This window comes from Acanthopagrus latus, chromosome 6 (assembly GCF_904848185.1).
Source record: "Acanthopagrus latus isolate v.2019 chromosome 6, fAcaLat1.1, whole genome shotgun sequence".
Taxonomy (NCBI): domain Eukaryota; kingdom Metazoa; phylum Chordata; class Actinopteri; order Spariformes; family Sparidae; genus Acanthopagrus; species Acanthopagrus latus.
The window spans coordinates 8833843-8848024 of record NC_051044.1 but is presented as its reverse complement, the minus strand read 5'-3'; the positions used below and the strand labels follow the sequence as shown (position 1 = coordinate 8848024).

The window sequence follows — 14182 nt, the reverse complement described above, 5'->3', positions numbered from 1 at the left end:
AAATAACTCTAAATCTGCAGGATTGGCTAGCGTCAAAGTTTGTACACACATTCAGTGCCACCACAACATGAATCCCTCTGATTTTGATCCTCCCCTCACATTTTCCTCAGCGCTAAAATGAGTTTCTTGTTCGGTCTGAGTAAAATGTCTCAACAACTATTGCTGTGAAGTTTTGGTAAATTCATCATTTAGTGATCCCTTAACCATTTGACTGAAACAATCATCAGGTTGAATTTAAAATTGGTCCAGTGTCAGCAAAGCTTAGTGACATTCCCATGAGCCTCTGCTGTACTTTAGTTCTAATTATTAGCTCTTTGCATGGAAACAGGCTAAACTGTGATTGTGGTAGTGGTAAACATTAAGCATGCTAACAGCAGCTTGTTATGTGTGAAAATGCTTCTCTGTTGATGTTAGCGGTTAGCTCTAGCTTAACTTATCTTTAGCCATACACAGGCTTACAGAGCTGTTTTGCATGGCTGTAGCCCTTCCAAAAATGCCTTGGATGAGTGCGTTTTGGGCAGAACTGTGTTGTGCTTCTGTGAGCGATGAGGTACTCTGACATATGATCACCTGTTATTAACACGACGCGTGCCGCAAAAAGGAATCATAGCTGCGTCATAAGAGAGCAATCGTTTACTGCCAGAGCTTTTCTTGGCTGTTTAGTCTTGTTGTACCTGTGATTTGCAGTGTGATGCACTCCTTCAGTTTCCTTCCTACAGTTTACAGCTTTTCCTGAATCATACTTTTTTATTTTTATGCCTGGAATTTGTAATATAGTCACACTGATGCACCTTTAATGTACATCGTCAAGGTTTGTTAGATATGCACCTTTTTTCAGAGTTGATCACATTTTTAGAACTGTGTGGAACACAATTAAACAATGCGGATGTTAACTTTATTATTCAACTCATGAATTTTACCAAGTTATTTAATTACAAAAAAGACACAAAAGCATAATGTTTTCTGTCTCTTTTACAATTTCCCAAAAGTGCTTCTTGTCTCAAATGTTTACCACTTTTTTTTATTTTGGTTTCCTTTCATTAAAAGCAACAGCAGGTGTGTCACAGGGACAAAAGGCTCATGATGTCACCTTCTTCCAGCAATTCAGTTTTCCAAGAGTTTTAATAACTGATGTGCTCAACTGGCTGATATTAGCATCAACACTGGTGAACTTCTGAACTCTGATGCTGGAATAGTTTTTTTTTCATATCATCCTTAAAAAGAGATGCGAAACATCTTGTCAACCAGGAATCTGAAAGTGTGTGTGTGTGTGTGTGTGTGTGTGAATAGTGGTAACGTTTCAATAAGAGATTTGAGTTTAGGAGGTGAGACAGCGTAAACTAATCCAGGTGTGAGGAAAAAAAAAAAGTACACATGTGTCTGTGAGCGAGTTTGTGTGGATCTGTGGGTCCTTTCTATGTAATTTAACTCCCACAAATAGTTTGAACACAAGGTCACCAGAGGGTCTGTTTTGAGTTTTTCTTTCATAAATTAGATAATAGTTGAGATTTTTTTTTTTTTTTTTTTTTTTATAAATAAGGGCTTCAGTGTGTTCATATTTATCACCAGCAGTTACACACATCTGGATCCTAATAAGACCATATGGAGGCTAAATCTGCTTACCATATTACACCAGGATTACACTCTGCCTTTGATTATTGCTCTCAACTCCTCATGGCAGGTATTTAAGCGTGGTCATGGCCATGTTTTGAGAAGCCGCCCTCTGGTTTCCTGATCACTTTTTTTTTTTTTTTTTTTTTTTCAGCCAGTAGGGGTAGTTCTACTCTGTTATGGATTAGACTCAATTTGTCATTTAGGAACATTACTGTTCAACTCGTCTTTAGGGAATCTGTATGACCAGACACCACCAGCGAGAGACGAGTTACATCAGTGGCTTCTTCCTGCTTCGGTACTGCGGGGCTTTGGGGATTTGGGGAACCTGGCCTCCCGCTGATCTCCTGTAAAACTCATTTGCCCGTTTAGTCGCTCAGGCCAGACCAGACTCTCCTGCAGTTTATCACAGTCTGGACATCCTTACACATGGCCGGGAATATATGTAACAGAGGAAGAAACATGGCCGGGAATAAACATAACAGAGGAGGAAACATAAGTCTCACATGTTGTTTTTTTTTTGTGTTTTGTGGAAGAGATAGCATTTGATGAATGTTTCCAGTGTTCAGATGTGAACTTGTAGCTCATGGACACTTTTATTTTCAGTGTTGTATTTGACTGAACAGGTCCCTTGAGGGGAAAGAAACTACAGGGAAGGTCATTTTATTGTTTGTTTTGGTATTTTAGCGTCTTGTGTAAGCACAAAACTGGTTTTGAAATTTTAATTTGGCAGTAGCACGCAGCTGGCCCTCGACCATGGGAAACTATGTGTTTGCATTGGGTTTTTATGAGCCGTACTTATTCCAGTAACTGCGCTGTTTACTGAAGGCCAGAGTGGGATATACTGTGCATTATTGCTTTATCTTTGTAATCAATGTAATTTGAGCGGCCAGATCTGTTCTTATATAACGGGATGCAGGCCAGCCATGCATTTATCGCCGTCTCGATGTGTGCACAAGTAGATGACAGGAAGAGCATTATGGCTCATGTTTACAGGAGCTCCTGTGGGGAGATGATGGAGGATGTCTGGCAAAAAAGGAAGTGATCTTTGTCTCATTTTAACCTCTATTCTGATAGTAAAAGTGAAATCAAGGGGAATATAGCATGCACATAGTGAGAAAATGAGCATCTAACAACTTGAGCACCATTTTGGCATGATCTTGAGTTGCTTTTTTCTTGTACAAAAAAAGTCTTACATGGTGTGATTTGAGTGGAACATACAAATCAAGGCTGCTGACAATCCCAAAGGAAGCCGAATTACCTTAAAAGATTGATGTAACAACAAACCACATGCTGTTACAAAGACCCTTTGTGCTAGACAAAGAAATAAAAAAAAAAAAAACAACCAGAAATTGAAACAAAGTGATCGTCAGATAGTATTAAACTAACAAATTCCTGCCAGACTAAACCGAGATGTTGCTCAATAGGGTATTACCTTACCAGTGCCACGAATATTTCATGGAGGACCACAGATCAGCTCGTCTTGTAAAGCAACACTGTAACTCTCGATTTCTCTGCAGAAAGAAAACGTGTGCGCTGTGGCGATCCACATCTGGCCTTCATCAGCCACATCAACTCAGACCTGGCGTTTGAAGAGACAGCTGACTTCGTGGAACCGAGCAGGAAGTAAGGGCTTAATCTCCATTTATGAAACATTCAGCTTTGATTAGCACAAAGACATAGCACGGCGAGATGTAGCGCAGGTTGTCTGTCGCAGCCAGCGTTACCTTTCCTGGTCAACAACGGATGTGTTACACGCTATGTGGGATGCTGGGCTGCAGGCATAATCTGTATAATCTGCTCATGTTTACATAAGAAGATTATACAGAACTTCATTCTATTGCTTATGAATTAAGCATATTTATTCACGTGAAACGGCTAAATTACCAATGCCAACATTTTTATACAGGGCTGTTTTCATCTTGCTCGGTGTCCTGGAGGTGATGTTTTTCTTCACTGAAAATAGGGCTGGTGCTTTTAAATGTTCAAGACTTCAATCAGGGAATAAATAGAATAACCGATTCCTAATCACCTGTTAGAATAAAAAATTCAGTGTGTGCAACAGGCAGAGTCTTTTGTCAGTAACTTCAGTTAACGTCTTGCCGCCAAGCAGTGCATCGTTCAGTCATGGACTCTGGGAGTGAACTCTGCTGTGACTGTAGCCACAGCGTGTTTGAGGAAAAGCTACACGGGTTTTGCGTCTGAATGAATTCAAACAAATTATGCGCAAGAGCCAATTTGTTCAAACTTGATTTCTTTTAATTTCAAGTGACATCCCCGTTACAGAGTGATCGTGCATGTGAGCAGGCTGTGTGTACGATTCTTCACCTCGGGTTGTTTAATCTGGCATGAGCTCAACCATAAATCTTAAACTGTGTCTCAAAGCCAGTGGCGGCATGCTTCTCCTGAGACAGAAGTGACAATGGAAGGTATGTAAGCTCTTTTGTCAGATCATCTCAAGCAAATTGAGCACCTGACCTGAGTAGTGATCTGGAGGATCTGTGCTCAGACCACCAGCTAAAACCAGGCGAAGCATGTGCCCTGTGACCTCCCCTCCGCTCAGTCCAGATCAGCCCGGGGCCACCAGGCAGATAGCCTTTCAGGAAAAAGGCTCCCCTACTCTGGAGGACAATGGCTGTGTTGTCTTTGACAGAAAGGACCATTTCTGCGATGGGTTCAATTTCTTATAGAACAGAAGAATTCAAAAAATTTCACGTCAGGCTGTTTTGAGTCCTCACCGCCCTGAAAGCTCATCGTCCTCCACCAGCAATGTTGGTCTGAATCCATATCTGCACCTGATATATTAGGTCTCTACTGTCCTCTTTTATTTTGAAATATTTTTGCCTTTTTTTTTTTTTTAAATCTTTTTTCTGGCTTACCAGTTGTTGAAATGTGCAAACGATTTGTTCAGGTCCTACTGTACTTCCTGTTCAGCTTTGTCTGTTTCTGTTTCATGACACGATTCTCAGCACATCTGTGTTTACAGCTGCGATGATGATGATCGAGGGATCTATTCTCTCCCGCTAGCGTTTGTTTACAAAGGGTTCAGTGTGTGTGTGGCTGGTGGGAGGACGGCCTGCTGACAGATGAGCTCTCGTGTACAACGGTTGTCATATGAATGTTTACAGTATTTCACATCCTTGTGCTTGTTTTCTTCAGTGAAGGTAAATGGACCAACCTGTTCCACACACAGTTTAAATGATTAGTTTCGACTGATTTAGTGTCATTTACCTTCATTGTGTACAGTTTAATATTTTCTCTGCATATAGAGCCAGATTTACCTCAGTAATGGTGTCCTTGTTCAAAGGCTGTGGTGGGTTTGCATGATTTTGGCCCAGTAACATATTTTTGTAATTCATTAACATATTTTTAAATTGATATCTTAACTCCTCTGAATATATTAAGCTATTTTGTGAAAATTGACTTGCAGAGACTAAAAACGTACACCGCAAAAGATAAACTGTAACTTCTAATTTCTAAGTAATCAATTATCATATCTGCAAATGCAATAATCTTAGCGACTGTTTCTATCAAAACCTGAAACTTAACGTACATTTTTTTCATTTTTAAACATTAAGGCAGCATTACTCTTGTGATGTTTGGGTGATGGTGGTTACAGTGCAGTCATGAACCCCAGGGTAAAGTGAATATGCAGTAATTATTGTCCATGGCATTTGAGAGTTTGCCCGCCTGAAAGTGGCGCATTTAAAATCAGAGCTGCCACACAGAAACACAGACTCACACCAAGGCATCATGGACGGCCAACAACAACAACAACAACAACAGTTTTCAACACAGAAAAACTGATAAATATCTGCAGACATTCAGAGAGACAGATTTATCTCTATGGATTTATTTTTATTTTCTTATTAAGTTAACACACCGCAGTTCAAGACAGCATAACAAGCCTCTGAAAGGCCGACGCTCTAACAGCGTGAGAGTTTTGCTTTTTCATACCAGAAAACAACCAAATTCTTGTTTTCCTTCTCACCACGTTTCACAACATTTGGCACCTCTTGATTTGCTTTTTATAGCCCATGAAGTCAGTGCTTTTAGCAGCTGACTCTAATCCCGGATGAAGTGGTCCATAGACTATTCAATAATTGTATAATAATAAAGTTAAATGATTGCCAGAAATGATTAAATCTGATCGATTAGCTGAAAGTAGCAAGTTCAAGATTTCCAAATGGTCCTCGATGATTACTGGGGTGTGACTAAGTGTATTTTTCCACTTCATTACATTTTGGAGGCAATTTTTTTTCTTTTTTTTTTAACACCGCTGCATTTATTAGATATTTTCAGCCAGTAGTTATTCTGCAGAATTCATGTTGCGTCATTAAAAATGTTCACCAAAGACGCATTACAACAGGATATCTTTACTTTTTACACAAGCATGATTTCTGTGCACTTTTTACGACACTGCATAAATCATTCTGTCACAATAAGGGTTTGTGATGTAGTCTGCCACTCACTGCCGGGCACTATATCTCCAGTCTGGCTCACGTCCCACCACTGATGCCCCGCGGCATTGATTCAGTGCCACTGCCCAGAGGTTATATACTGAATGAGTGGTTTGACACAAGAGTCCGCTGTCACATACTCTACACCGAGGTTTTTCCATGAATGATTACTCGTCAGCCAGTTGGAATGTTTCCCTATATCAGACGCACTTGTTGTGAATTGTCCGTATCATTCAGCGTCATTTTTTCATGTGGGTTCAGACTTTCTTTGTTTTTTCAAAAAGTCAAGCACCCATTCTTTAGAGAACTAAACAACCTCTGGTTCTACATTTCAGCTTGTTGTAATTTATCTTTCCATGATATCTGGGACAAATGTCTTTTTTACAATTTTTTTTTGTAAACTATTGTTTTTGATACATCTTACATCTCCTTTTTTTTTTTTTTTTTTAGATTTTATTTAGATTTACTTCTTTTTTTTTTAAACATGCCTTACCCAATACTGAACAAATGCATGAGGCAGAGAGGATTTAATGTGGCGCAAAAGGCTGATTATAAACCTAATGGTAAACACCAGAAATACTTCCAATATCAGCTTTTTATCTTTTACAAACTCTCATTTCCTCTTTCAATGACCCGAAAGTCTTCGATCTGATAAGACGGCTCACACTGAGCTGAGAACAGATTGTTGAGAGTGTTGACTGTTGATGACTTAACCGAGCACAATGTTAGCTTGACAGTGAAAAGGCTTGAGAGGAAAATCAAAAGAGCACAATCCTCTCCCTCGGTCTCTTTTGTACCTGTCCAGAACACATCAGTTTGAGGGTTTGGCCCTTGAAATCAAATATGACTGAGGCGGGACCCTCAGTCGGAGGGCTGGAGGGGTTTGACCCCTGGGGTGGGTTGGTGCCTATTATACCATTGCCCCGAGGCATGGTACACACACACACACACACACACACACACACACACACACACACACACACACACACACACACACACACACACACACACACACACACACACACACACACACACACAGGATCAGGTGACCCTCCAACCTTTGAAACTGTGTATGTGATCAAACCTTCCGCCTCTGCTAAGGACACATGGAGGGAAACACAGGCTTGTGTCTCTGTACAGGGAACTTCTTGACTGACTTTATTGATCCAGCATGTGTATGCATACAAGGAATTGGACTTTTATAGGGACATGTCTTGGAAAAGGCTCAGTCTGGCTGTTTGTGAACAATTTGAAAAGTTGAGATTGACACTTGATAATCAGCTATCTTGGACCTTTTAAGCAGTTATCTCGCTCCAGGTCAGACAGCCTGGTATCCCAGGAATTATGGTCATGTCTGATGAATGTGGCATACCAAGCAAGGTTAGGTTATAGGTTGTTAGAACTATCTGTAACTATAAATAGTTGGACCTTTTAAGCTAAACAAAGTGTTTGAGTTGCCTCATCCAAATATACCTTTTAATACATGATATATAGATTGTTCATCCAGTCACCTGCTAAGCACTTTTTGAAAAACGCTGCCTATTTCCAACACAAGGACGACCTCCCGTCATCGGTTCTGATGTGGTTGTGCCCTGTTTGTCACAGCTGACTGTCCGCTGGGCCTCCATCTAGAGATCTGTCGACTCTTTAATCTTTCGGATTTGTATGCGACTCTTCTGGCTTTTTCCAGTCATGATTGATGGTTCTCCATTTTGTATTGACCTGAGATTTCTTGCTGCAAGCCTCACAGAGCACAGATTTCCTGTCCTCGCATATATTTCACAGCTCTGACAGAGCCAGGGTTTAAAAAAAAAAAGAAAGTGTACCCTGTCTCTGTGAATTACTTGTAGAAGCATTGAAATGAGTGTTTATCCTCAAAAACCTTCACCTCGTAAAGCTCAAAAAATAGTCCTTGACACAATGACAACTTTATTTGGTGTAAAACCGTATTACAGTATTTTGCACCAGAATGGAAATGAATCGGAGGAGGAATCAGGTCCACTTGTAGCATGAAAACTAACACGCAAGATGGCTCCCAAATATTTGGCAATCTGGAAGCCAGATGTGTCCAATCTATAGCAGCATAATTCCCAGTATGAATTATAATATAATATGTTCTCTTTAAAAAAGAGTGGATGATTTATGGGTTATCATTTGTTGTTGTAACTTGCATGGAATTTATGGCGTCCCAGTGGTCATACATGTATGTATGTTTTTTCTGCTGAACATAAATATCATGCTAACAGGTGCTACCACTCACTGACTATTGATTGAATGTTAAATGACGATGTGTTCACTAGCCAGCGTGTGACCTTCAGGGATGATTTAACCTAAAGACTGAACCTTTTGTGCACCACACTTAACTGCACATTTGTGTCCTTGGCTTTCGGCGACCTCCTGGGACTCTGAGGTTGCAGTGAGCGTATGATTTTTCACTTTTAAACATCCTGAATCCACACACACAGGTTGCTGGGTCACTAGACCACATTAGAGGGTTTAGAAAGCTTTAGCTGTCATGTTCAATTAATCTGTCTGGTGTCTGTTTTTAGTCCAGCAGCGCTGCTTCTGAATGTCCTCAAAATCAAATCAAGATGGATACAAAAAAACCCAAAAAAACCCACACACCTCTTAGCTCAGCCAGGAGTGTGAGCAGGGTGGAATTAGCTAAATCTATCTGCTGCCCTCCTGTGGAGTCACGGCGACACTGTGGATGTTATGTCATATATTAGAGGAACACAAAATAGCTGTCAGGATCATAGATTGCGTGTTTGTAATGTAAAGATGGCTTAATTACCCTGCTCTTATAGCTAATTTGTGTATCCATCAGTCATTTAATTTAAACTGACATGACATCTGAATGAATCAGTGTTTTTTTTTTTTTAATGTGTACATGCCAGTGTTTCAACATTTTAAGCATTTTTGATAAACTGAACTATTCATGCATATATAGATATTTTGAAATACAGATGTTCAAAAGCAGTTACATCATTTCTTCTCCCCCCCACCCCTCATGTGTGCCTCTCCTCTGCACCCTGCCAGTAAGATGTATATCACAACACATCCTGTTTTGATGCCTATATCCTCAAAGGAGCGGTGACAGGGCAGGTATGTCTTTTCCAACTGCTCATTAGAAGAACGAGCAAATTAATCCTCCCAGGGCTTTTCTTCACTATGCGAGGCCAACAACAACAGATGCACAGACCGGCTGCTGGAAAACTCCAAATTATTGGTTAATTAAGCTTTCTTTGTGAACGAAAAGGGTTTCCCGGATCATATTGTGAGGACACACGTGGAGGAAGACAAAATGTCAGTGGCAGAAGCAGCAGAAGCAGCGGCGACATGGCATACAGAATAAAGCCCTCGAGGCACATTGACTTCATGTTCGTGACAGTCCACGACTGGAATGCATTATGGTCTGGCTGGGTGTAGCCTTGGTATAGAACTGTATCAGATCACAGTGACTGATTGTTCAGGAACAGACAAAAGCTTTTCAGAAAGCTACTTAAGAAGGAATGCTTTATTTATCCTCATCCATAAGGTATCCCTGCATAATAATGATGACTATATATAGACAGCAACATGCATTTCATGTTGCACTCAGCCTCAGAGGAGTGTAATGCAGGATGTAGGACGCAGTGTTGTGAGGGTAAACACTGGTGACGGATCACACAGTGTTGTGTCGGGGTGTCGTATGTGAGCATCTTATCAAAATAACAGTGATATTCATTCCTGCAGTCAGTATTGAAGGCTTAATAAAGACAAAGAGGTGCCGAAGGGGAATTTTATATCAAATGATTCTGTTTTTATTCCAGAAACTGTCAACCTGCTGTTGGAGCTAAATCCAGTTCTTGATGCCACGTTGTAATTAGGCACTCTGATTCCAGTTTTGTAAGTAAAGACGGAAATTGAATTTGTGAGAGCTGTTTTCAGCAGTTCAGTTTGAATTTGTGAATTAAAATCAGTGTCGGTTGTTTCTGCGCAAGGCTGAAGTGCCTCATGAATACCTGAAAAGGACCACTAGTGTCTGGTATTGGCTCTTTGGAGGTAATTATGTTATTAGCTCTGTGACATGTGAGAAAGCTGCTCACATCCTATTTGATCAGCATTGGATTCCGTTAACTATGACCACGACTGTTTTGTCTTCAAAGACTTTTCAGTGCTGAATTGAACTGAATCTTGCAGTTACAATTGTCACAGCAAAGGTGTACAGGAGAAATCATGTCGTTTACTAAATGCTAGAAAGGATGCAGCGCTTATAAAAATGTTCTTTAATACTTGAACATAATGTAAAGATCATTTCTGGTGTGCTTCAGTTCCATTCATGTTGACCTTAAAGTACTTGTTCAAGGAGCTTCTAAGAATCCCATTTGTAATTTATCACCTGTAATCTACAAATCTACAAAGCAACTTAAATTGACAACAGCTGCTGTGTGAGATCTCCTTGTTCAATGCCAGCAGGAATGAGTGTTTCGTCAGTAATCGCCAGCCGTGGACCAAAGGAGAAAAACTACTTGGAAGATGAGATCACAGCGTTGTTTGAGGAGCCTGAAGCCCGGCAGCACGTGTTATCCAGTGGACTGATAAACTGAAAAAGAGAAACACACAGCTTGGAAGTGTGTCTGCGCTTCTGCTTGTTGTTCATTAAGTTCATGCAAAGTTCACCACAGGCTTGGACGCATATGTGTCCCCAAATGCAAAACCCCAAAATAACCAGCAGGAATATCACTTGAGTCAAGACGAGACTCTGTGGGTTTTTCAGGGCCGATACTGATTATTAAAGATCAAGGAGACCAAAAATCAATATTTGGGGTCGATATTTATTTGCAGTTAAAATGAAAATCTTTGTCAAATTCGAACAGTGCTGAAATAAACCTAAATACAGTTTACTCAAGCCCTGTATACTTCCACTCCACTACATTTAGTTGATTACTTTGCAGATTCAGATTATTCAGTGTTTATAGGCTATCTGTCACGTTAACAATCAGATAGTGTTGTGGGTGGACACTGAGTGAGAGGATGTTGCATCAGAGCCAAAGTAAACTTTTTAAAAAATTTTTCTGCCAGATTGCTGATAGAATCACTAATACGATAATCTGAGAACTGCTGAATATCGGCCCTGGCTCATAAGCAATCTACCCCTAATTAGAGTTATCATTCATTGGTCCATCATGGTTTAACTAAGTTCCTTGCTCTTCTGCAATTTGCCAGCCAGCCACTGATGTATCAATGATAATCACGTGACCATGACAAACTAAAACACTATCCTGCTCTACTATCTGTGATTTTTGAAGGCAGTAACAATTGACAGCCGATTTTGTCATATAGTTTGAAAGACTTGTTGTCCTTCTTATTTAGAGAAAAACGCAAACCGAGCAGCGTCGTAGAATACTAAATAATGAGGCTTCTCCTATGGCCGCACAATTTGACAAGAATATGTCACATTTCTGGAAAAAGTCAGAATCGGTCATTGATTCAGAAATTAATGACCATCCAGAAGTCACTTTCTCTGAAGTCCTTTTGTCACTTTCTAGATGAACTGTGAAAAGTGACTTGATAACTGGACCCTTCTTGTTACTATATGCATCCAATATACACCAGTATAACAGTAAGCTACAGCAAAGCCTAAATCAGCCAATTATATGCATCTAATATGTCCAATCAGGCTCTGATGGCACTGTCCAATTAAATCTGAATGCTCTGCTCTACAGTCTAAGCAGACTCCGCTGTCTAAAATCAATTGGAGTAGCGAAATGGGGGTTTTGCATCTGGAGGATTTTTTTCATCACAGAAAATTGCCTCCAACTCTCCTGGGAACCTTCAAAAAAAAAAAAAAAAATGTACTGATGTGTTGGCTTGGCAATCTGCCGGCTGGATCAGGTGTAGGTAGTAAACAACTGTGGCTGTCCTGAGTTACCACTCATTAGATCATAAGAACATATGTATCAGGACAACATATGTTCATTTGTCATTACAGAACCGCTGCTCTTTGAAGTTTACTGTTGTATCAAAGATCAGAACAGGAGTGGCTAAGTCCGACTAGCCTTGATGCAGAAAAATTCCACATTTGTTCTGTGAGTGTCTTCCCACATTTCTTGCCCTTATTATTAGAGGTAACTCACTCCAGCATAGCTCCAATCCTCCGCCTGTGCCTTGTCGTATATCACCTGAAGCTAGAAACGGAGTAGTCTGGCCTCCTTGTGACAGGTCAGAATATTTATATCCATGTCCCATCTGTGCACAGATTGTTCTCCTTTTCATAAGTCATTGAGCTAAGGCAATTGCACAGGCAGGAAGGAGTGCGACCTCCCCTTAGTGTGGCAGGAGCAGCCACTGTGTCCAATATCTCTTACTTGTTTGTTTAGTGAGATGTGCCGAGAGAACAAATTTGAGCGGTATCAAACGTGACACATTTTGAAAGTCTGAGCGGATGTTTTTCGAATAAATGTGTCACTTTCGGCTGTCTTCATTGTGTGCATGAATTACTGTATCTGTGTGAGTGCTCTGCAAGCGCCCGCTCGCTCCAGTAAATGAGCCCAGCGCAAGCTCATGTTTTATCTCATTTGCACAAATATGCGCGCTCAAGATAACAAACACTGTTGAAGGCTTTGGAAAAAATGTTCTCCACGTGTTCCTGGGTGTTTGGTTAACTTCAGTCGTGGAAAAGTCTTGTAAGGTGGTCTGACATATTTTCGTGTTGTGATCAGAGATGTGGTGATCATGAATTAATTTCTGTAATGTTTGATGTCTGTCTAGAGCTGCAGTGATAAATTAACTGCTTGTCAGCTATTAAAATGATCACCTGTTCTAGTCGACTCATCACTTTGAGTCATATTTTAAGAAAAACATGTCAAAATTCTCCACTTCCAGCTTCTTAAATGTGAATTTTCTCTGATTTCTGGGAAACGCTGATCAACATTTTTCACAATTTTCTGACCTTTTACTGACCAAACACTAATTCAGTTAATATTATGGAGCACTCTGCCAGCGCCTGAACAGTGTGCTGCTTCTGTAGATGCTGCTTCTGTGCTTATGTATTGATTGTGTAATTCGTGTGTGTTTGTGTGTGTGTTTTGCCTTTATTTCATAGACCTTTGCGGCTACCAGGGGTCACTTATCCCCAGGTCTTCTCTCTGTTGTTGCATAATGCCTTTATTAAGCACATTCTGACTTCTGGATGTGAACAACTCTTTACAAATGTAACTTATCACCCTTGTTATTTATGGACAGAAAAAAAACCAAAACATTATTGTCATGGCATCTTCAAAAGAGGTGAAGACTTAAGAACATTATTTTGTCATCATGTTGAATTTGAACAGTGATCACCTTTCTGCCCTAGAGGTTGTTTGAAGATGTTCAAATACTTTGAGTTGGCGTTCTGTACCTTCACACTGTGCAGTCAAACATAGTTAAAGCCCACAGGACTTTGTATTAAATTCTCATATAGATGCCAGAGTTTGCAAAGACACCAAATGTGTTTTTGTTTTGTTTTTTGGAGAATTGTGTTTTAATGTGATATAGAAGACACCTGTGGCGTCTGGAGCTCAGGAAGCAGAGCGGGTCATCTAGTAATCGGCAGGGTTGCTTGTTCGAATCCCAAACTCTGAGTGAGATACTGAACCCCAAATTGCTCCTGATGAGCAGTTGGCACCTTGCATGGCAGTCTCGTGTGTGTGTGTGTGTGTGTGTGTGTGTGTGTGTGTGTGTGTGTGTGTGTGTGTGTGTGTGTGTGTGTGTGTGTGTGTGTGTGCAGTAAAGGGCTCTGAGTGGTCTGTAGACAAAAGCGCAATAGAAATCAAAGTCCATATGAGCAGAATATGTAAATGAAGCAGCATAATAAGCACATAATGTTGGATTTAGATATTTCACTTAGTGTAAACATGATGCAGCTTCAGTGGAGCGCTGAATTAAGATGACAGGATCTTCATGTGCAGGGTTGCATACATGTTTTGATATAATGTGCATTATTGTGTTGATTATCATCAGGTGTGATACAGTACTACTTCTGTTTTACCTCTATTGCTTATTCACTGCTGATGTTACTTTGAATGTCACTGCTAACCTAATTTAACTTCTCGTAGGCTTCAACACCTCCCTAACAACAGTAGGTACAG

At 40.3% G+C, this 14182-nt stretch overlaps 1 protein-coding gene across 10 annotated transcripts in view; it reads left to right on the top strand.

Moving 5' to 3' along the window:
• The window catches only part of LOC119021502 (potassium voltage-gated channel subfamily A member 2), a 78291-nt gene that overhangs the window by 27213 nt on the left and 36896 nt on the right, over nt 1-14182 (top strand). For 4 of the 10 annotated variants that reach the window (XR_005075616.1, XM_037101827.1, XM_037101828.1 and 1 more), the window contains one exon: nt 3132-3237. The gene's annotated coding sequence lies outside the window, so the exon portion shown is untranslated. Of the gene's footprint in view, nt 1-3131; nt 3238-3520; nt 3665-3880; nt 4041-4120; nt 4654-9110; nt 9177-9330; nt 9662-9883; nt 9960-10526; nt 11568-14182 lie in introns of those variants that run through there. The other 6 variants (XR_005075611.1, XR_005075613.1, XR_005075615.1 and 3 more) reach the window with 6 other exon arrangements.